The sequence below is a fragment of the Apodemus sylvaticus genome, chromosome 10 (genome assembly GCF_947179515.1).
Source record: "Apodemus sylvaticus chromosome 10, mApoSyl1.1, whole genome shotgun sequence".
Classification (NCBI taxonomy): Eukaryota; Metazoa; Chordata; class Mammalia; order Rodentia; family Muridae; genus Apodemus; species Apodemus sylvaticus.
In genome coordinates, this window is record NC_067481.1 from 12642118 (window position 1) to 12659783 (window position 17666).

The 17666-nt window shown below is 41.9% G+C and overlaps 1 pseudogene; it reads left to right on the forward strand.

The window, feature by feature from the left end:
- The window catches only part of LOC127693647 (ABC-type organic anion transporter ABCA8B-like), a 79632-nt pseudogene that overhangs the window by 13399 nt on the left and 48567 nt on the right, over nt 1–17666 (forward strand).

A 17666-nucleotide genomic window follows, 5' to 3' on the forward strand; every position in this document is an offset into this window, starting at 1 on the left:
ATATCCCAGAATGCCATGGGATAATTTCTGATCAGAATGATAGTTCAACTTGAGACTTGAGGTAAGAGATGTATTGAACGTACAAGTTTAGAAAAGGCATTTCAAACTGTTCTGTGGTAATGTTAGCTGGGGTGTTACAGACAGGAGGTGAAATCTGATTGTTGTGGGTAAACTCAGAGTGCCTGAGCAAGATGCAAGTAGATCAGTGGCAGGACATGAATATGGAATTTTCCTCTAGCAGATGATTGTGGTAGGCCAGTAAGGGATTCCCGGAAAGGGATGGTTTAAAACAGAGCGTGTCATTCATGATCTTGCAAGTTTTATTAACAGATATCACTATGTTTTCAGACCACCACAAACCATTCGGTGATGGAGGAACTGCTGTCAGTTTCGGGGAAATACATGAAGATCCATCCTTTTGTCAGTCAAGATGGAATTCGGACTGATTTCTTCATTTTCACCTGCATCGTTTCCTTCTCCCCAATCATCTATTATGCGTCAATCAATGTTGCAAGAGAGAGGAAAAGGATGAAGGGCTGGATGATGATGATGGGTCTTCGAGATCCAGCATTCTGGTGAGTCAAATGCAGGGCAAACAACTAAATGAGGCACCCCAAGAAAGTGGGCATTTTGGCCTATGTTTGTTAGAACCAATAACTATCTAGCTTTTTGCTTTATCCCTCTGCATGGAATAAATAGACCTTGGTGTGATGTTTGCCATGCTGATGCTGGCTGTCATTTCTGTGCTTTTCTGCTTGAAGTAAAGAACCTGGGATTTAGGATTGCTAAGTAGTTGTGAAACAGGAATTATTGGATGGCTATGCACTCTGACAACAGTGTCAGGAAAGTTAAATACTGGTGTTGCAGACAGTCACAGGTGGCATTACCACTAGATCAGGGTCAATGGGATGGAAGACACCAAGTGTCAAGAGATTTTTCAGGACTCCAGAAGGGGATGGACGAGTCTGAGAGGATGGGTCAGCAGAATGGGATTGTGGATGTGGCATAGACAGTTCGATCTTTATATACTGAGTCATTTCAGGAATAGACAAGCATCTAGGAAGGGCATAAGCTGGAGGTGGCACTTATAGAGAAGAAAATAAAATGGATACCAAGCCAACTGTATTGAAACAACTCAGAAAGAGTTCCTGCTTGTACTATGATCCTAAAATTTTGCATACTTATATGTCAGATCCCTTCTACTATTATGATCATTACATTTTGACTGCCTTGTTGAACTGATATTGGTTGAAAATGTAGAAAAGTTGTGAAGCCTAAGGACACCTCTGGGCATGAATCATATCTAACATCTGCATTTGCCAAATTCTCCATCAGTAAGACAAGAAAATACTAAAATGGAATTTCTGCATAGACTTGGGGTGGGAATCTTATGATTTAACATTTGTCATGTTCTTAAACATTCTCTTACACACAGCAACTGGCATATGTCTGAGAATTGTTTTGTTGGTTTTGCAGCTGTCTTATATTGGTCTTTAATTATTTTTATTTTGCTATACATCTCATAGAATATTTACGGCAAAGAAATTGATGAGAAAAGGCACGCTGATAATTTAGAGATAAGAGAAATAGAATTGTCGAACTTAGAAGAATGCTTAGTGGGAAAAAGAATATTTGTTGTTGGGGCTGGAGAGATGGCTCAATGGTTAAGAGCACTGTGCTCTTCCGAAGGTCCTGAGTTCAAATCCCAGCAACCACATGGTGGCTCACAACCATCTGGAATGAGTTCTGATGCCCTCTTCTGGTGTGTCTAAAGGCAGCTACAGTGTTCTTACATATAATAATAGATAAATCTTTTTTTTTTAAAAAAGAGTATTTGTTGTCCCCAAGGTTGTCCCAGGGCTTACACCTCATCGTTGCATATCCTAAAGCACTCAGTACCTGAAGAATGGATAAGTGAATGAATGAAGGAATGAATGAATGGAATACTAAAAGATGAAAGTATGCATGAACAAATGGATGAATCTTAAAATTATTTTAAAATGGATCATATATCCTCCTTATCTGCCGTGTTTCAAAGACTAAAAGAGAATTTTATTCCCACACCAGGCTATCCTGGGGCCTGCTCTATGCTGGCGTTGTCTTCATTATGGCCCTATCTCTGGCACTTGTTGTCAAATCTGTCCAGTTTTTCGTTCTGCCCAGCTTCGTGGTTGTCTTAGCCTCTTCCTCCTTTACGGATTGTCTCTGGTGAGTTGATTTAAAATTCCCCTTGCCTACCTCTTAGCCCAAGAATTAAGCATTGTTTCAAAGAGCTCATTATTTTAAGTATGGTAGGTTTATCTTCTGTTTGTACACAAAACTCCATAGACAGGCACATTTTTGTGTACTGTGCTAACACAGTTTGCAAGACATAGTTTTGTGTGTTCATATGCTAGATCCCTTCTATCATCACCATAATCATCATCACCATCATCATTGTTATTTGTTATTATTACCATATTATGTTAAATAAATGTAAGCTACCTGGGTCTGCTCTCATTCTAGATTGCTTTGACCTTCCTGATGAGTGTCTTGGTGAGGAAGTCTTTCCTCACTGGCCTGACTGTGTTTCTTCTCACCATCTTCTGGGGAAGTCTGGGCTTCACAGCCCTGTACAGATACCTCCCTGCACCTGTGGAATGGACTCTCAGTCTTTTTAGCCCCTTTGCCTTCACACTAGGAATGACCCAGGTGAGGACCTGTTACCTATTGACAGTATCTTTCTTCTCTTGAACTCATTAACCTGCAATCATTTTCACATGCAAAGCTCTAAGACTTAAAGCCCTAGCATAAGCTCTCTGATTTAACAAAAGTGACCTTTTAAAGCTTTGAGGGGATCGGATGCAGCAAACAAGCCATTTAGAAAGTGTGGGGCAGGGGAGTAAGGAAGCATGGATGCTGGAGGGATGGTTCAGTGGGTAATTGCACTCTTTGAGAGGACCAGAGTTGGGTTCACCAAACCTACATATAGTGGTTCACAACTGCCTGCTGGGATACCAGACACACACACCACAAACACAAACTTGGAGGCAAAAGACTCATACACACAAAATAAAAGTAACTAAGTAATTTTTTTTAATTCTAAGTCTGAGCACAAATGCCAACTTTGAATGCCTCCTCACCTTTTCCAAATGTTCCAGTTTCATATCATGGCACTTACTATTATAGCTGCCCATATGTCTATACCATGAGAGGTCTGGGAGTTCTAATATGCATCTCTTCTATGTTCACAGAGCAAAGTAGCCGATGACTAATTTTTTACTGTCAAACCCAGTTTGAACTTAAACTTTTATCATAAATCTAATTTCTCTTCATTTCTTAAAACTTTCAGCTCTTACACGTGGACTATGATTTATATTCTAACACACCCCCTGATCCAGACAGTGGCTCAAATCTGATTATAGCAACCAATTTCATGCTGGCATTTGATGTGTTTTTATATCTGGCCTTGATGATGTACTTTGAAAAAGTTCTGCCAAGTGAGTAACATGTGATCAAAATAGACTACCATTGCAATAATTGTATTTCCCAACCATATTTCCTAATGTGTGCATTATTGATATTTCAAGAACTACTCTGGTTTCAACATGAAGAAGATGGGCCAACTCATTACCATTGGCCAAATCAGTTCTTCCATTTTCTTTGTCCTTGGTCATTCAGACTTGAAATCTACATTTTGCATATTGAATCACTGACCTGAATTTCATATCCTATAAGTCATAGCTTGTTTCTTTGTTGAAGTTTGTTTGTTTGTTTATTAATATGTTATGCTGGGAATCAAATCATGGCTTCGCACATGCTAAGCAAATGCTATACCACTAAGCCACTGGCTTCAGCCCTTGTCTTATTCCTTTGTAAGAATCGCTTTAGAAAGCTCATTCCTAAGTGGGTCTGCTGATGATGGGTATTTATAGCTACTTGTGTGTGACTAGCTAGTTTAGCAATTCTGCATCCTAGCTGGACATCAGAACCACGCAGGGAAATGTATGGAAGGAAGGACAGTTCTTGCCAGAAAGATGTTGATGCAATTTCTCAGCAAAGGGAATTGGCTACCTGTAGTTTTAACAATCTTCCCAGAGTATCATGACATGAAAATATTATTATCATCAGGGCCTAGTGGTTTGGGCCTGTAATCTCAGATTTTCAGAACAGAGGGCAACCTGAATCCCAGAGAGAGCTCAAGGCCACTTGAAACTTATTAAGATCCTATCTCAAAAGGGTGAGGCTCCGTAGAGCTCAAGGGTAATGAAAGGACTTTGGGCAGCAAGATGAAAGGGCTTAAAAGGGGGGAGTATAGGGGGCTAGGTGAGTGTGGCTAGGCAGCGTGGGGGAGGGTGTCCAGGCGGGCCCTTGCCTGGGCACCTCTGCCCCTGACGGACCACACACACACAGAGACATGGTATAGAATAGTATTTATTCAGAATAGGGGATGGGAGTTAGTGGTAGAGAGAGAGAGGGAGAGGGAGAGAGAGAGAGAGAGAGAGAGAGAGAGAGAGAGAGAGAGGAGAGAGAGAGAGAGAGAGAATAGAGAGAGTGGAGGCTTGCCATGACCACGTGGAGGGAGGAAGAGCCCCAGGGGCAGAGAGGTGAGAGAATGTGGGAGAACAGAGAGCAAAGAGAGAGAGGAGGAGCAAGTAGCCCCTCTTATAGTGGGCCAGATCTCTGGGGCGGGGCATACCTGGCTATTGCCAGGTAGGTGTGGGGTGGAGCTTAGACAAAACCCCAACATTCCCCAATGTTTTGTTAATTAATAAAAGAAAAAGAAAAAGAAAAGAAGTGACAGTGAATACAGCGAAGCAGGAATAGGGTCATTGTTGAGATCTGGCTGCTTCATGCTGACATTGGGGCGACATGTCTCTGGGGAACCTAGAGAAAGGGGTATGGAGGGTGATTGTCCAGTCTCAGGAGGACTGGCTGCTTCTTTGCTGTCCAGGGTTTGTAGAACCATTTGAAGATAGGTCAGGAGAATAGGTCCAGTAGAAGCTGTCTGCATCTGGAGAAGCTGAGAGGAGATTGGAGCATCTGAAGGTTGCTTCTCTGGAGCTGTCCTGGATATGGCAAGGGCCTGGACTTAACAAGATGTTGGAACACATTAGTATAGGTAGGGAATAAGACTAAGTACATTTTGGAGAAAGGAAAAATTTCCTTTTTTAAGATGTACAATTTAAACCCAGAGGAATCCCACCCTTTGGAAAGGTAGTAAAGTGGGAACTTGGACAGATGTACTTATCTGGATGGAGCCTACTTGGTCCATGAGCAGTAGATCTGGGTAGGTTTTCTGTAGCTAACAAGTTTATTAAAGAGATAACAACATGAGTTAACCACATAAACAGTCTTTAAGATGAGCCTTTGTAGATCAGAAGGAATAGAATTGAAGGTTGGGACAGTGAAAGAGCAAGAAGAGGAAATATGAAGCATTTAATGGAAACAGAGTTTAGGTAAGGAGATAACTGTCTAGCCGTCAATGTGGTCAGAAGTCTGAGGAATAAACAATAACTTAGCAGTTATATTATTAAAGAATGACAGATCCCAGTAGCCAGCAGTTCTTTGTGGTCTCTGGTCTCCATGGCAGCTTTGGCTGTCTGTCTGGCTTTCAAGCACAGAAGATGCACAGCTTTTTCTCTGTGGAATGGATACCCATGACATGAGAAATGACTTACCTTTGTTTAGCTAAGTCATTTGACTCAAGGTATCCAGTTGTGTCCACTGCACTCTTTCAGGCAGCATCCTGTGGCGGTGTCCATCTTTCTTCTGAGACCTCCTGGGAGAAGCTGTCAGGCCTTTGGGAATTCTGTCTGTCTTAAATCTAATAACAAACTTCTGACAAGATTGAGCACAAGATAGGAGAGCAATAGTTAAAGAGAGACTAGGAATGGAAATCTTAAGTAGCTTTGACAGGTTGCATAGGTAGAGGAAAGTATATTGCCTTGGTTAGTAAAGATGCTAGGATCAGAGTAAGAAAGCTGGCAGCAATGGATAAAATTGTGGTGACAGAAAATGAGTTTGTCTAGGCAGATTTAGGCTTGTTAACATCAACTTGAGCACGCAGGCTATAGGAGCAAATGAGTTAAGGGTGTGGGAACACAGAATAAGTGAGGTTCAGATTCTTTATCATTTACCAGACTGTTAATTTTAAAAGTATATAGTCGAAGACAAGTAGCACCCACTGGGTAGGGGAGGGAGTTGTTCTGCAAACTTAGCGTCCTAAAGAGTGCAGAAACAACTGAAAGGCAGCTACGCCAAAGAGTCCAGAGCGTTGTGAGGACCCTTGGGAGCTGGGGCTAGAAAAGCCGGAGGTAGCGTCCCTTCTGGACCAGGATTTTCGAGGACAGCTGTAAAAGCCAAAGGGAAACTCAGGATCACTTCTGGATTAGAATACACCCGAGGGTGGGTCTAGAAGTCCTAAGCAGGAGTGTGGACTAGGCATGAGAGGAAACCCTTCGTTCCAAAAGAGGTTGGCCAGACTTCATTTAAAAGCTAAGGGTTATTTACTATTGTGGTTAATGTTTATTTAAATTTCTAATCTGGTAGAGGGAAGAACCTGACATGTAGCACACATACTTGTGGAAGCCAGTGTGGACTGCTTGGCTGTGGGACCCGGTCCCCGAACCTTGCTTCTCCTGCCTGTGCGTGGCTACAAGACCAGTCATGGCCTGCTGTATTAACAGTAGAGGATGTTGAGAGTGGTGGGAAGGAGACCACACAGGGAAGAAGAGGGAAGACAGGGTGGTAGGGAGAAGCCGTAGAGCTGTGAGAGAATCAGGTAGAATTGATGGAGCATCCTAGCAGCCAGTGTGGAGCTGGGCATGGGCTGTGGCTAGGCTTTTGCAGGTAAAGGCCCTAGAAATCTGCACTGTAGCCAGCAGAGCTGGACAGTATAGTGGTAGGGGGTGGGGTGCAGCAACAGGAAAGGAGTGCAGGCTTGCTGCGGTGGGGAGGCGGCATCGCTCGGCAGGGATGGAGCCAACCGATTCTGAGAGCCTGGAGAGACCTCGCCATGGGTAACAGCTGTGCTACCAGAACCTGTGGCGGTTCTGATGGTACAGACTATCAGCGAAAAAAGCCCCGTAGCGGGGAAAGTTAGTGATCGGGCATGGGCAGGGCAGAACTTCCTGTCAGCAGCGGAAGTCAGAAGTTAGGTAGCCTGCAGTGGCTGGGAAGTAGCTTGTTTTGTATCTTAGCAACGGCGCAGGAGGGGCAGAGCTGCAGTGGCGGCGGCTTCAGCTGCAGTTCTGACGAGGGAGGGGGTCTGGCGTGGGCTGCTGAGGCGCTCTGGCAACCACAGCCAAGGCTGGGGCTTGGCAGCAGGGAACAGGAAGGTTTGCGTGAGGCCCCCGGGAGCAACTGCAACCATGGCCAGCGTGCCATGAGCCCCCCAGGCCGCCATGCCAGCGCGCAGGAAAACAAGGGGAACCTGTAGAATAAATGCTGCTATCCAGCAGCGACGTGTGTGCGCATGTGCGCGACCTCTGTGAGGCTGTGGTTTAGCTTGTTTTGTATCCTAACAATAAGACACGGGGTGAATTAGATAGCCGAGCCCAGTGGCACTCACAGCGCCGGGGCATTGCCGCTGCTGCCAATGAGTTCCACCGGGAAGGAGGGACAGAACAGCGGTGGTCCTGCGGAGAAACACGGGAAGTGCAGAGACTATTGCTCTGACCAGTGGGGGTGTAAGACTTACCCATTGGTGGAAGAGGCTTAATATCCCATGGTGTTCCTTGTTCCCGGCCAAACGCACCAAGTGAAAGGACTTTGGGCAGCAAGATGAAAGGGCTTAAAAGGGGGGAGTATAGCAGGTTAGGTGAGTGTGGCTAGGCGGCGTGGGGGAAGGTGTCCAGGCGGACCCTTGCCTGGGCACCTCTGCCCCTGAGGGACCACACATACACACACGGACATGGTATAGAATAGTATTTATTCAGAGAAGGGGATGGGAGTTAGTGGGAGAGAGAGAGAGAGAGAGAGAGAGAGAGAGAGAGAGAGAGAGAGAGAGAAGAGAGAGAGAGAATAGAGAGTGGAGGCCGGCCATGACCACGTGGAGGGGGGAAGAGCCCCAGGGGCAGAGAGGTGAAAGAGTGTGGGAGAGCAGAGAGCAAAGAGAGAGAGGAGGAGCAAGTAGCCCCTCTTATAGTGGGTCAGATCTCTGGGGCGGGGCATACCTGGCTATTGCCAGGTAGGTGTGGGGTGGAGCTTAGACAAAATCCCAACAAGTAAAGTGTGTGTACATGCTAGAGAAGTTATGTTAAGTACTCTCATGGTTTCAGAGGGCTCCTGGTTTTATTTTTTTTTCTCAATATTTTTTCTAGCCATAAAGACATAATTCACATGTTCAGTTTTTCCTGCTTTAATACCACCTTTACTTTATTAACATAACAAAGAATTTTCTTTAATCCCAAATCTCCCCATTCTTTGACTTTTGTGTACTACTCTTTTACAAAGCTTAAATATAAGACTAGAAACGACGTTGTTCACTTTTTTTAAAAAAAAGAAAGTAAATATGAATAGCAGACAAAAAAGCTAATCCTGTGAAATGCAGAAATCCCACAGCAGTCAGGGCAGGAAACGGGTACAGACAATATCAAACTGAAAACATCAAAGGGCCAGATCTGCAGAGAGCCAGCCCAGGCGAGGAGGGTGCCTGAGCTCTAACATCCCCCATCCGTACAGCGCAGTTCAGTTGCCGAATATTAGAGAACCATGTCCAAAGCCAGGAAGACAGAAGCAATGATAACACTCAAATGGGTTAATTTCCACCAAGATGTTTGTGACGAGCACCTTCTCAAAACAGCCCGCAAACCTCGTCCTTTACTACAAGCCTGCCTTTCATTTTTCTTACGTCTTTTTACATCTTCTTTCCAAGTATCTCATCTAGCCGGCCATTGCTTCTTGAGATCTTCTTCCTTTGCATAATAGGAAACTAGGATTTAAAACAGAATCCAGAAGGTCTAGTGGATCTTACATTTTTAATCTCCAAATTAAGACCATTTTGAGCCTAACTGTCAGATTTATGAAAATCTTTTAGATTTTAGAAATACTTGCAGTGAATTCTATTTATTACAATGTAGGATTTTTTCTGATAAAGCTACAGAGTTACTTCATGTGGACCACGTATGTGTTCAGGCTTGGAAGCAAAGGACGGAGGTGTGGCTGGGGGGTGGCGGGGTGGTGGTGGTGGCGGATAACTGAGGGCTGACTCAATAGTCACTCATCTCTTGGGTCTCTAGATGAATATGGACATCACCACTCTCCCCTGTTTTTCCTGAAATCCTCATTTTGGCTACGACCACAAAAGCCTGCTCATGTGATTCTTGAAGGTGGATTAGATTCCGTTCCTTCATCAGATGGCTCATTTGAACCGGTGTCCCCAGAATTCCACGGGAAAGAATCCATCAGGTAACAAGGATGAGAACAGAGACACATGCAAAGTAGAGGAAGCTCAAATCTTAGCCTTGAAGGCAAGCAAAGCACTCTTCAGGGTCTCTAGATAGTCAGGGGTGTCTCCACCCAGCTATCCACACTAACTTGCACTGGAAGGATAAAGAAAAACTCATTCCAACAGATCCTCTCCCTCTTCCTCTCCCTCTCCCTCCCTCTTTTCCCTCTCCTTCTCTCCTTCCTCTCAGTACTAGAGATCAAACCTCTGGCTTTGCACATGTCAGACACCACTATATCACTGAGATATATCCTCACCCATTTTTAACTTTATAATTCTTGAGACAGGGCTTCACTGAGTTGTCAAACCTAGCCTTGATTTCACTCTGTAGCCCAGGCAGGCTTTGAGCTTGCAACCTGACAGTTTCTACCTCAAATATAGCTGGCATAAGAGGTTTGCTGTACCAGCTTCAGCTCTAGTTAACAGACAGGCACACACACACACACACACACACACACACACACACACACACACACACACATGAAAGTAGGGAGGAAGGAAAAGGAGAAGCTACAGAGACAAACACAAGAGGTGCTCAGGAAGATGTGTCCCTCAGAGTGTGACAGCACATTGTCTACTTCTCAAGAAGAAAACAGGAACAAGTCCTCAGGCTTCTGTGTCAGCTCTTCACCCCCTCCCCACCCCCAGTGATGTGACTTCTCTCATCCCTTGAGCCTCTGAGCTCCCAAAGCCCAGTGCATTCATTTCCCACCAGTACCTTATGCTGGTATTTGTCCCAGAACCTACGTAAGCTCAGCTAAGATAAACAATGTCTCCACAAAATTTGTTTTTTTTTTTTTCTCTTACATTTCTTCAGCACTACCCTCAAGTGTGAGGACCATGAACTGGCCGCATAATGTACTCAAAATAGAAATAGGGAAACGATTTGTTCAATGTGAATGAACTCTGTTTGATGGATAGTAGATGACAAGATAAGAAACATAAATCTGATTCAGCTTTGTGAATCCCACTCCCCATGGATAATAAAGCAAAGTGCAATTCCAGATCTAAAATAGCACTCAGTGTGTAAACTTCACCCCGGCCATGAGCCTCATGATCTCACCAGCGTCTTCTCTGCGTGTTGAATATTTATTGTGAACCAAGCACTGCACACAGAATGAAAAGCTCTGTTTATTGAATGTATTTAAAACCTCAACACAGCCAGAAGCACTCTGAAATGTCAGCTGGGGAAACCCAAAGCTTACCTAAGCAAGCAAAAATGAAGCAGTATAAATGGATGAACCCAGGTGGACCTGAGCACGAAACCCATGATCCATTGCTTCTTCACCTTACTCTACCTCTAAACACGTCTTTAGAGCTCTTCAGCCAAGATAGCCACATACATCTCCAGTCTTCTGCGGGAGTTCATGGTGGCTCTTTTACTGTGGTCAGCCCATGTAGGCTCTCATTCTAGGTTCTTGCTTTGCAGCACAGGGATGATCTTGTTCTTACACAATAACGTCACCTCCCATGCCAATACATGGCATGCGACTATCTGCAGTGGAACATATGCACAGAGTTGACTACTCTCCCAGAGATGCTAATGGATTAGAAGGCAGTAGAGTTCATGACACATGGCCAAAGATTGCCCAAGAGTGATGGGGCAACTCTTTCTTTACCCTGAAAATAAGATCCATTTTCCACAAGGCCCAACTGAAGACACCAGTTGCCTAACCATGCCTTTTCTCTTTTGCAGAATCAGAAATATTTCAAAAGAATACAAAGGGAAGCCTAATAAAATAGAAGCCTTGAAAGGTAGATAATAATAATAATAATAATAATAATAATGTGATAGACTTTTAAATTTAAACACAACTATTTTACTTTTGAGGAATGGTTCTTGGTGATGCTTTAAATTTGAAATGTTATTTAAGTTACATGGTAAACTTTGCCTTTCAGTACTTCAGTTTTATTTTATAAGACTTTTATAAAAGTTAGAATAAATGTGTTGAAATACAGTGTATTTAAAATCTATACTGTGTGATACTGTGTTAACCTAAGTAGATTTTGGTCTTCCATCAACAAAGTCAAAGTTTTCCCTTGTAATTCAAAGTTCTATGTGTTTTCTCTTTAAAATAAATAAATACTTAAAATTTAAAATTTTAAAAGAGATGCCTGCCTTAAAGGACTTATGACCATGTAGTATTTTATTATTGATCTATCCTTCCATTTAATGTTAACAAATATTTCGCATGCACAGGGCAATGTCAATGAACCTATGGTTGTAACACATTCCAGTTATTTAAAATACCAAATTATATTTTTGCAAAGAATATTTTGAAAAAAAAACTATTTATTCAAGGAGATTAAATGATCCAATGAGCTCCATAGAAGAATTGTGTTATTTTAGTTATTTTCTTGCTTTTACCTCCTTTTTTTTTTTTTCTGGTCCTTTTTTCTTTTATTTGCATTTTTTTCTCTTTTTTTTCTCTTTTTTTTATTCGATATATTTTTTATTTACATTTCAAATGATTTCCCCTTTTCTAGCCCCCCACTCCCCGAAAGTCCCATAAGCCCTCTTTTCTCCCCCTGTCCTCCCACCCACCCCTTCCCACTTCCCTGTTCTGGTTTTGCCCTATACTTCTTCACTGAGTCTTTCTAGAACAAGGGGCCACTCCTCCTTTCTTCTTGTACCTCATTTGATGTATGGATTATGTTTGGGGTATTCCAGTTTTCTAGGTTAATATCCACTTATTAGTGAGTGCATACCATGAGTCACCTTTTGAGTCTGGGTTACCTCACTTCGTATGATGTTTTCTTTATTTATTTTTTTTTAATTTTTTTATTCGATATAATTTATTTACATTTCAAATGATTTCCTCACTAATAAGTGGTTATTAACCTCCTTTTTTTTAATATCATCCATCTGTCCTTCGTTTTTCCCTTCCAGACCTGACGTTGGACATATACGAAGGCCAAATCACAGCAGTCCTTGGTCACAGTGGAGCTGGAAAATCAACACTGTTAAATATTCTTAGTGGATTATCTGTTCCTACCAAAGGTAAGGATTCAGGTTGGTAAATAAATCAACCACTAATAAAGAAGCCTTCTGCTTATTAACAAGTATGAATACCAATGGAAATAAAGCTCATTTATAATATTATTCTATAAAAGTGTGTACTATCGTTACGTATGAAGGTCGAGTATTTTATGACAGTCACTTTCTTGGTCCTTAACTGCCACGTAGCATTCCAACTTGTATGTGTTAGCTTCTCCTGCATGACAAACACTCCCAAACTTAATGGTGAAAATAGAAATATTTTATTATTTCTGTGGATTCTGTGATTGCTCCATGCAAAACTGAGTGGGGCTAAGTGGTTTAACAGGGCCTTACCCATGTGTTTAGGACTTCAGTTAGGCCAGGCTTCATTGCCAAAGGGACTTTCCACACCTAAGTGGCTAACCTGACATTCTTTACCCATAAGCTTCATGTAATGAGGAGGAAGAAACTAAATCATAGGTGTAATTCTTCCTCAGCCTTGGCTCCTATCACACTTGCCAAGGTCTTGGCAGACACATAGCCAAGCCAAATGGTGGGGGGAGGGGGTCATATCTATACCGCATCTTCACAGGGAAACTGTGGATGGAAGCTTTTTGTTTTCAGAGTACAACAAAAATAGAAGTTGAACCGCTAAGGAGATGTCTCGAATGATAAAGCCCTTGCTCTGTAAGCAGGCAGATGTGAGTTTGAGCCCCAACAACCACATAAAACAGTGAAGCCTTTGAGCCTGGAGCGATGGCTCAGCTGTTAGGAGAACTTGTTTTGCAGAGGACCTCAGTTCAATTCCCATCACTACTTGGTAGCTTACAAGCATCTGTAAATCTGGTTCCAGATGATCTGAGACTGTCTCTTCTAGTGTGTAACAGGCTCACACATGGTGTATGCATATAAGCAGACAAACATACATGTAAAAATAAAATCAAGTCTTTAAGACAAAAGAAAAAGTCAGCAGAGCCCAACACCCCTACCTTCAATCCCAACACTGGGCAGGCAGAGACAGGAGGATCCCTGGGGCTTCCAGGCCAGCTAGTCTAGATGAATCCATGAGATTCCGATTCCATGACAGTTTTGTAAAGAATAACCTCTGGCCTTTGTACACATATGCACAAGCATTCATACATATACATGTATCTACAAAATCAATACATCCACTCACAAAACCATGAAAGTTGAGTTAAATAAACCTTGGTGTGGGGTGGGGGGAGCCACATATCTCAAATTGAATGAATACATTGAGAGTTTTTATTTATAAATATTTTCATTGGCTCACTGTTCTGATATTAACACTTGGTTTTTATGACAGGTTCCATCACCATCTATAATAATAGATTATCAGAAATGGCTGACCTAGAAAACGTGTTCAAGATCGCAGGAGTTTGTCCACAATCCAATGTTCAATTTGACTTCCTTACTGTGAGAGAAAACCTCAGGGTTTTTGCCAAAATAAGAGGAATTCCTCCCCAAGATGTGGAAAAAGAGGTACGTTCATGTGTGTAGGACCACATTTTGGTCCAAGTGTGAATATTAAGACCCATTTGTGTCAAGATGCATTTTTTTTTATTTCTTTGTGTAAACAGGTGTGAAATGTTAGGAAATCCAATTTAAACAAGGATATTTAGACATAATGTGTAAGGTACATTTGTTTAACATTGAATGCAAAAGATCATTTATTCCTTGAAGCAACCCTATGAGACAAATATCATTGTCTTCTCTGTCTTACAATAAGGGACTCAGGCTCAGGAAAGCAAATAGCTCAACCAGGCTTATGATGTAGGTGAACATGAGGTGTCACTCAAACCCAGAACCTTTGACCCCAGAGTCTATACTTTTCCCCATCACAGAGAGCAGCTTTGTACTTACGAGGAAGGAAAAAGAAAGAGATCATATTTTGTGTATGTCTTAACTCTTGTATATTTTTTTCAGGTGAAAAGAATTTTGCTGGAATTGGAAATGAAAAATATTCAAGATATACTTGCTCAAAACCTAAGTGGCGGACAGAAGAGAAAGCTAACTTTCGGAATCGCCATTTTAGGAGACCCTCAGGTAAGCCAGTCTGGATTTTGCAGGTAGTTTTCAGTAAATACTTTGCTTTGCAAAGGACCTGTGTTGCAGAAATATTTAGAATGTGCAGCATAAGAGCGAGCCTTACATAAGACTCCTTTAAACCTAGATAGTAAGGAGTCTACGCTGCTCCCTGGGAGAGCTTTTCTCTTTAGAGGAAAACTCTGCCACTTCCCTCCTCTAGATTTTCCTACTGGATGAGCCCACCGCTGGACTGGACCCCTTTTCAAGGCACCGGGTGTGGAATCTCCTGAAGGAGAGAAAAGCCGACCGTGTGGTCCTCTTCAGCACTCAGTTCATGGATGAGGCTGACATCCTGGCTGGTAATGGCTGGCTTCCTTAAGCATCAGGATGATGACATTTAGGGACCTGAGAATCACAGACCAGTGCTCTGCACAGCTATATCTTAACTAACTGATCTAAGCATGTGGTGATGATGTGAATTTAGCACCAACGTATTAACATGAATTATTTTACTGGGTGGTGTATGTGCCTGCGCATATGGGTATGTGTGTGTTCATGTGCATGTAGGTACATGTGTGTATGTGCATGTGCTGCCCAGAGGGAAACCCTGGCCATTGTTCCTCAAGAGCTCTTTACCCTGTTTTGTGAAACAGGATCTCTCTGTAGGTTAGACTGGCTGGTAGTAAGCCCCAGGGATCTGTTTGTCTCTACCTCCAATTGCAAACTGCCCAACTAATGGGTTCTGAGGTCCCCAGGTCCTGAGTTTGCAAAGCAAGCCCTTTAGTGACTGGCCTAGCTCTCCAGCTCCATTTCAGCATTCCCTGTAAATGTTGTGTCATTAAAAGTTGCGTAGGGGCTCGAACTGCCAAGAAACTCACTGTGAAGTAAATGAAGTCTACATTCTAAAAGCTTGCCTCTTTTACTCAGATTTGAGTTAAATCAACTTGAAATGTTCAAATGCTTTCAACGTTTGATCTATCACAATGTGTAATATGAATCCACATGGTTTAATCTCCTTGAGGAGTTAGACAATGAGAAATAAATCTAAGGAGAGGTTAAAGGATATGCTTCATGGAGTCTTCATTAAGTCCCATCTGGAACGGGAAATGCTTCTGGATTGAACTTTAAAGCGTATAAACAATTGTCTTTTTCTCAAAAACAAATGGCCCACTTCTACACAGACTTTCTTCTCTCCTCCTTCCTTTTCAGATAGGAAAGTGTTCCTCTCCAAGGGGAAGCTGAAGTGTGTGGGCTCGTCTCTCTTTCTGAAGAAGAAATGGGGAGTTGGGTATCACTTAAGGTAAGGGCAAGGGTCACAGAGTCCTTGAGTCCTTGTGACTGAACCTATTCTTGAAAGTCCTCCAGCCTCTCAACTCTGTAGGTTTGGAGATCAAATCTCAAGCACATGAACACTGGGAAGCATTATCCCATAGCAATGGGTTGATAAGCTATGGAGTGAGGAGGTGAGCTTATTTTAAACTCAAAACTATTGTCCAAAATCTAAACCTGTCACCATACATTATGATAATCATATTTCTTAAGCTTTTCTTAAGCTTTGAATTTTGTATCGATTGGTTAGTGCTTCTGAGTTAATAATCTATTCTTAAGAAAGAAAATAAACATAAATGCAGAAAGACAAACAATAACAACAAGAAGTCTTTTTTGTTTATTTTTTGGTTTTGGGTTTTTTTTTGTTTTATTGTTGTTTTGTTGCTGTTGTCTTGTTTTGTTTTGTTTTTCAAGACGGGGTTTCTCTGTATAGCTCTTGCTGTCCTAGAACTCACTCTGTAGACCAGGCTGGCCTCAAATTCAGAAATCTACCTGGCCCTGCCTCCCAAATGCTGGGATTAAAGGCATGCACCCCCACTTGCCCGGCAACAAAAATTCTTAATGGTTCCATTCTGCTCACTGGACTAAGTAGCCAAATGAATGACATGGGCGACTTTGCTCTCCTGGCTTCTGTGGTCTAAAGGCTCCGTTATCCAATACCCACTATTTAAAACGAAAAGGTCACTATTTCAATTCAAGTCCCATTGTTTAATTTTATCTTAATGGATTTGCTTCTTTCTTGAGCCCACCTCGACTTGCTGACCCTTACCTGCTTGAATAATATCTCATTGTCATAACTTGGTTAATCTTCCAATTCTGAGTGATGACCTAATTTTTATTTCCTAAGTCACTGTGTTTAAGTATCTTAGAAACTAAACTATAAAATTCAGTTTTCTCATTTATAAAGTGGCCACAAGTAAATGTTATAGAAAAATAGACGAGACATTGCCTACACATGTGGTATGCTAGGCAACGTACGATGTTCTCGAAAACATAAAAGTGCTAGGCAGAATTCCCCGCTCAGATCATGAGTCTCTTCATGGACTTTGGGACAATAATTTGCATAACAGTTTATTTTCTTCTTTTAAACAAAAGTCAACACGTTTAAACCACTTATTGTTTATGTATTTTAAAAGATATTTTTGGCAAGAAACAGCCCTGTTGATTCTCTTATATGGTGCTGATAGCTACCATGGGTGTTTGCTTGTTGGTTGGTTGGTTGGTTGGTTGGTTGGTTTCTGTTTTTCACCAGCAGAGATGAACAGCTGTTGCAGAGGTAAACGGAGACATTTGCAGAATAGGTATGTCAACCCGTCCTTCCAAGGAACCTGGAAGAAGAACACTATACTGGATGTTCCTCATACAGTGACCATATTACCCCAAAACACATTTCTCAAATGCATTTTGTCACCAAAGGAATAGCAGTAGAGAGGGCAAAATGTATTTTTAATTTAATTTCCTCAGTGTATCTCGATTCTTCTTGAAACGCCAAGCATTCTTTCAAGCCCATACATGGTTTATAAATAAATTGAATTATTTTGACTTAAGCATTTGGTGAAAGAAAAATAGCCACTGTTAAGGGTTTGCTAAGTGTGACCACTGTTACTATTCAGTTTATTACATGACCTGACATAGTAAAAATAATTCTTCTTAGCAATAAGGAAACTGCTTATCTACATTAAAATGTCTTTTTAGTTGTCAAAACCAAACTACAGGGTCAGATTACTACAGACAGTTTTTTCTGCTACATACTTTATAAGTTTGATTTTGTCTATTAGCTTATGTTTCTGCAAATGAGAAATAACTGTAGTGTTTTGAATGGATAGGATGCTTTTCTCCACAAGTCTTTGATCTTATTCAACATTCTACTATAGATTCTAC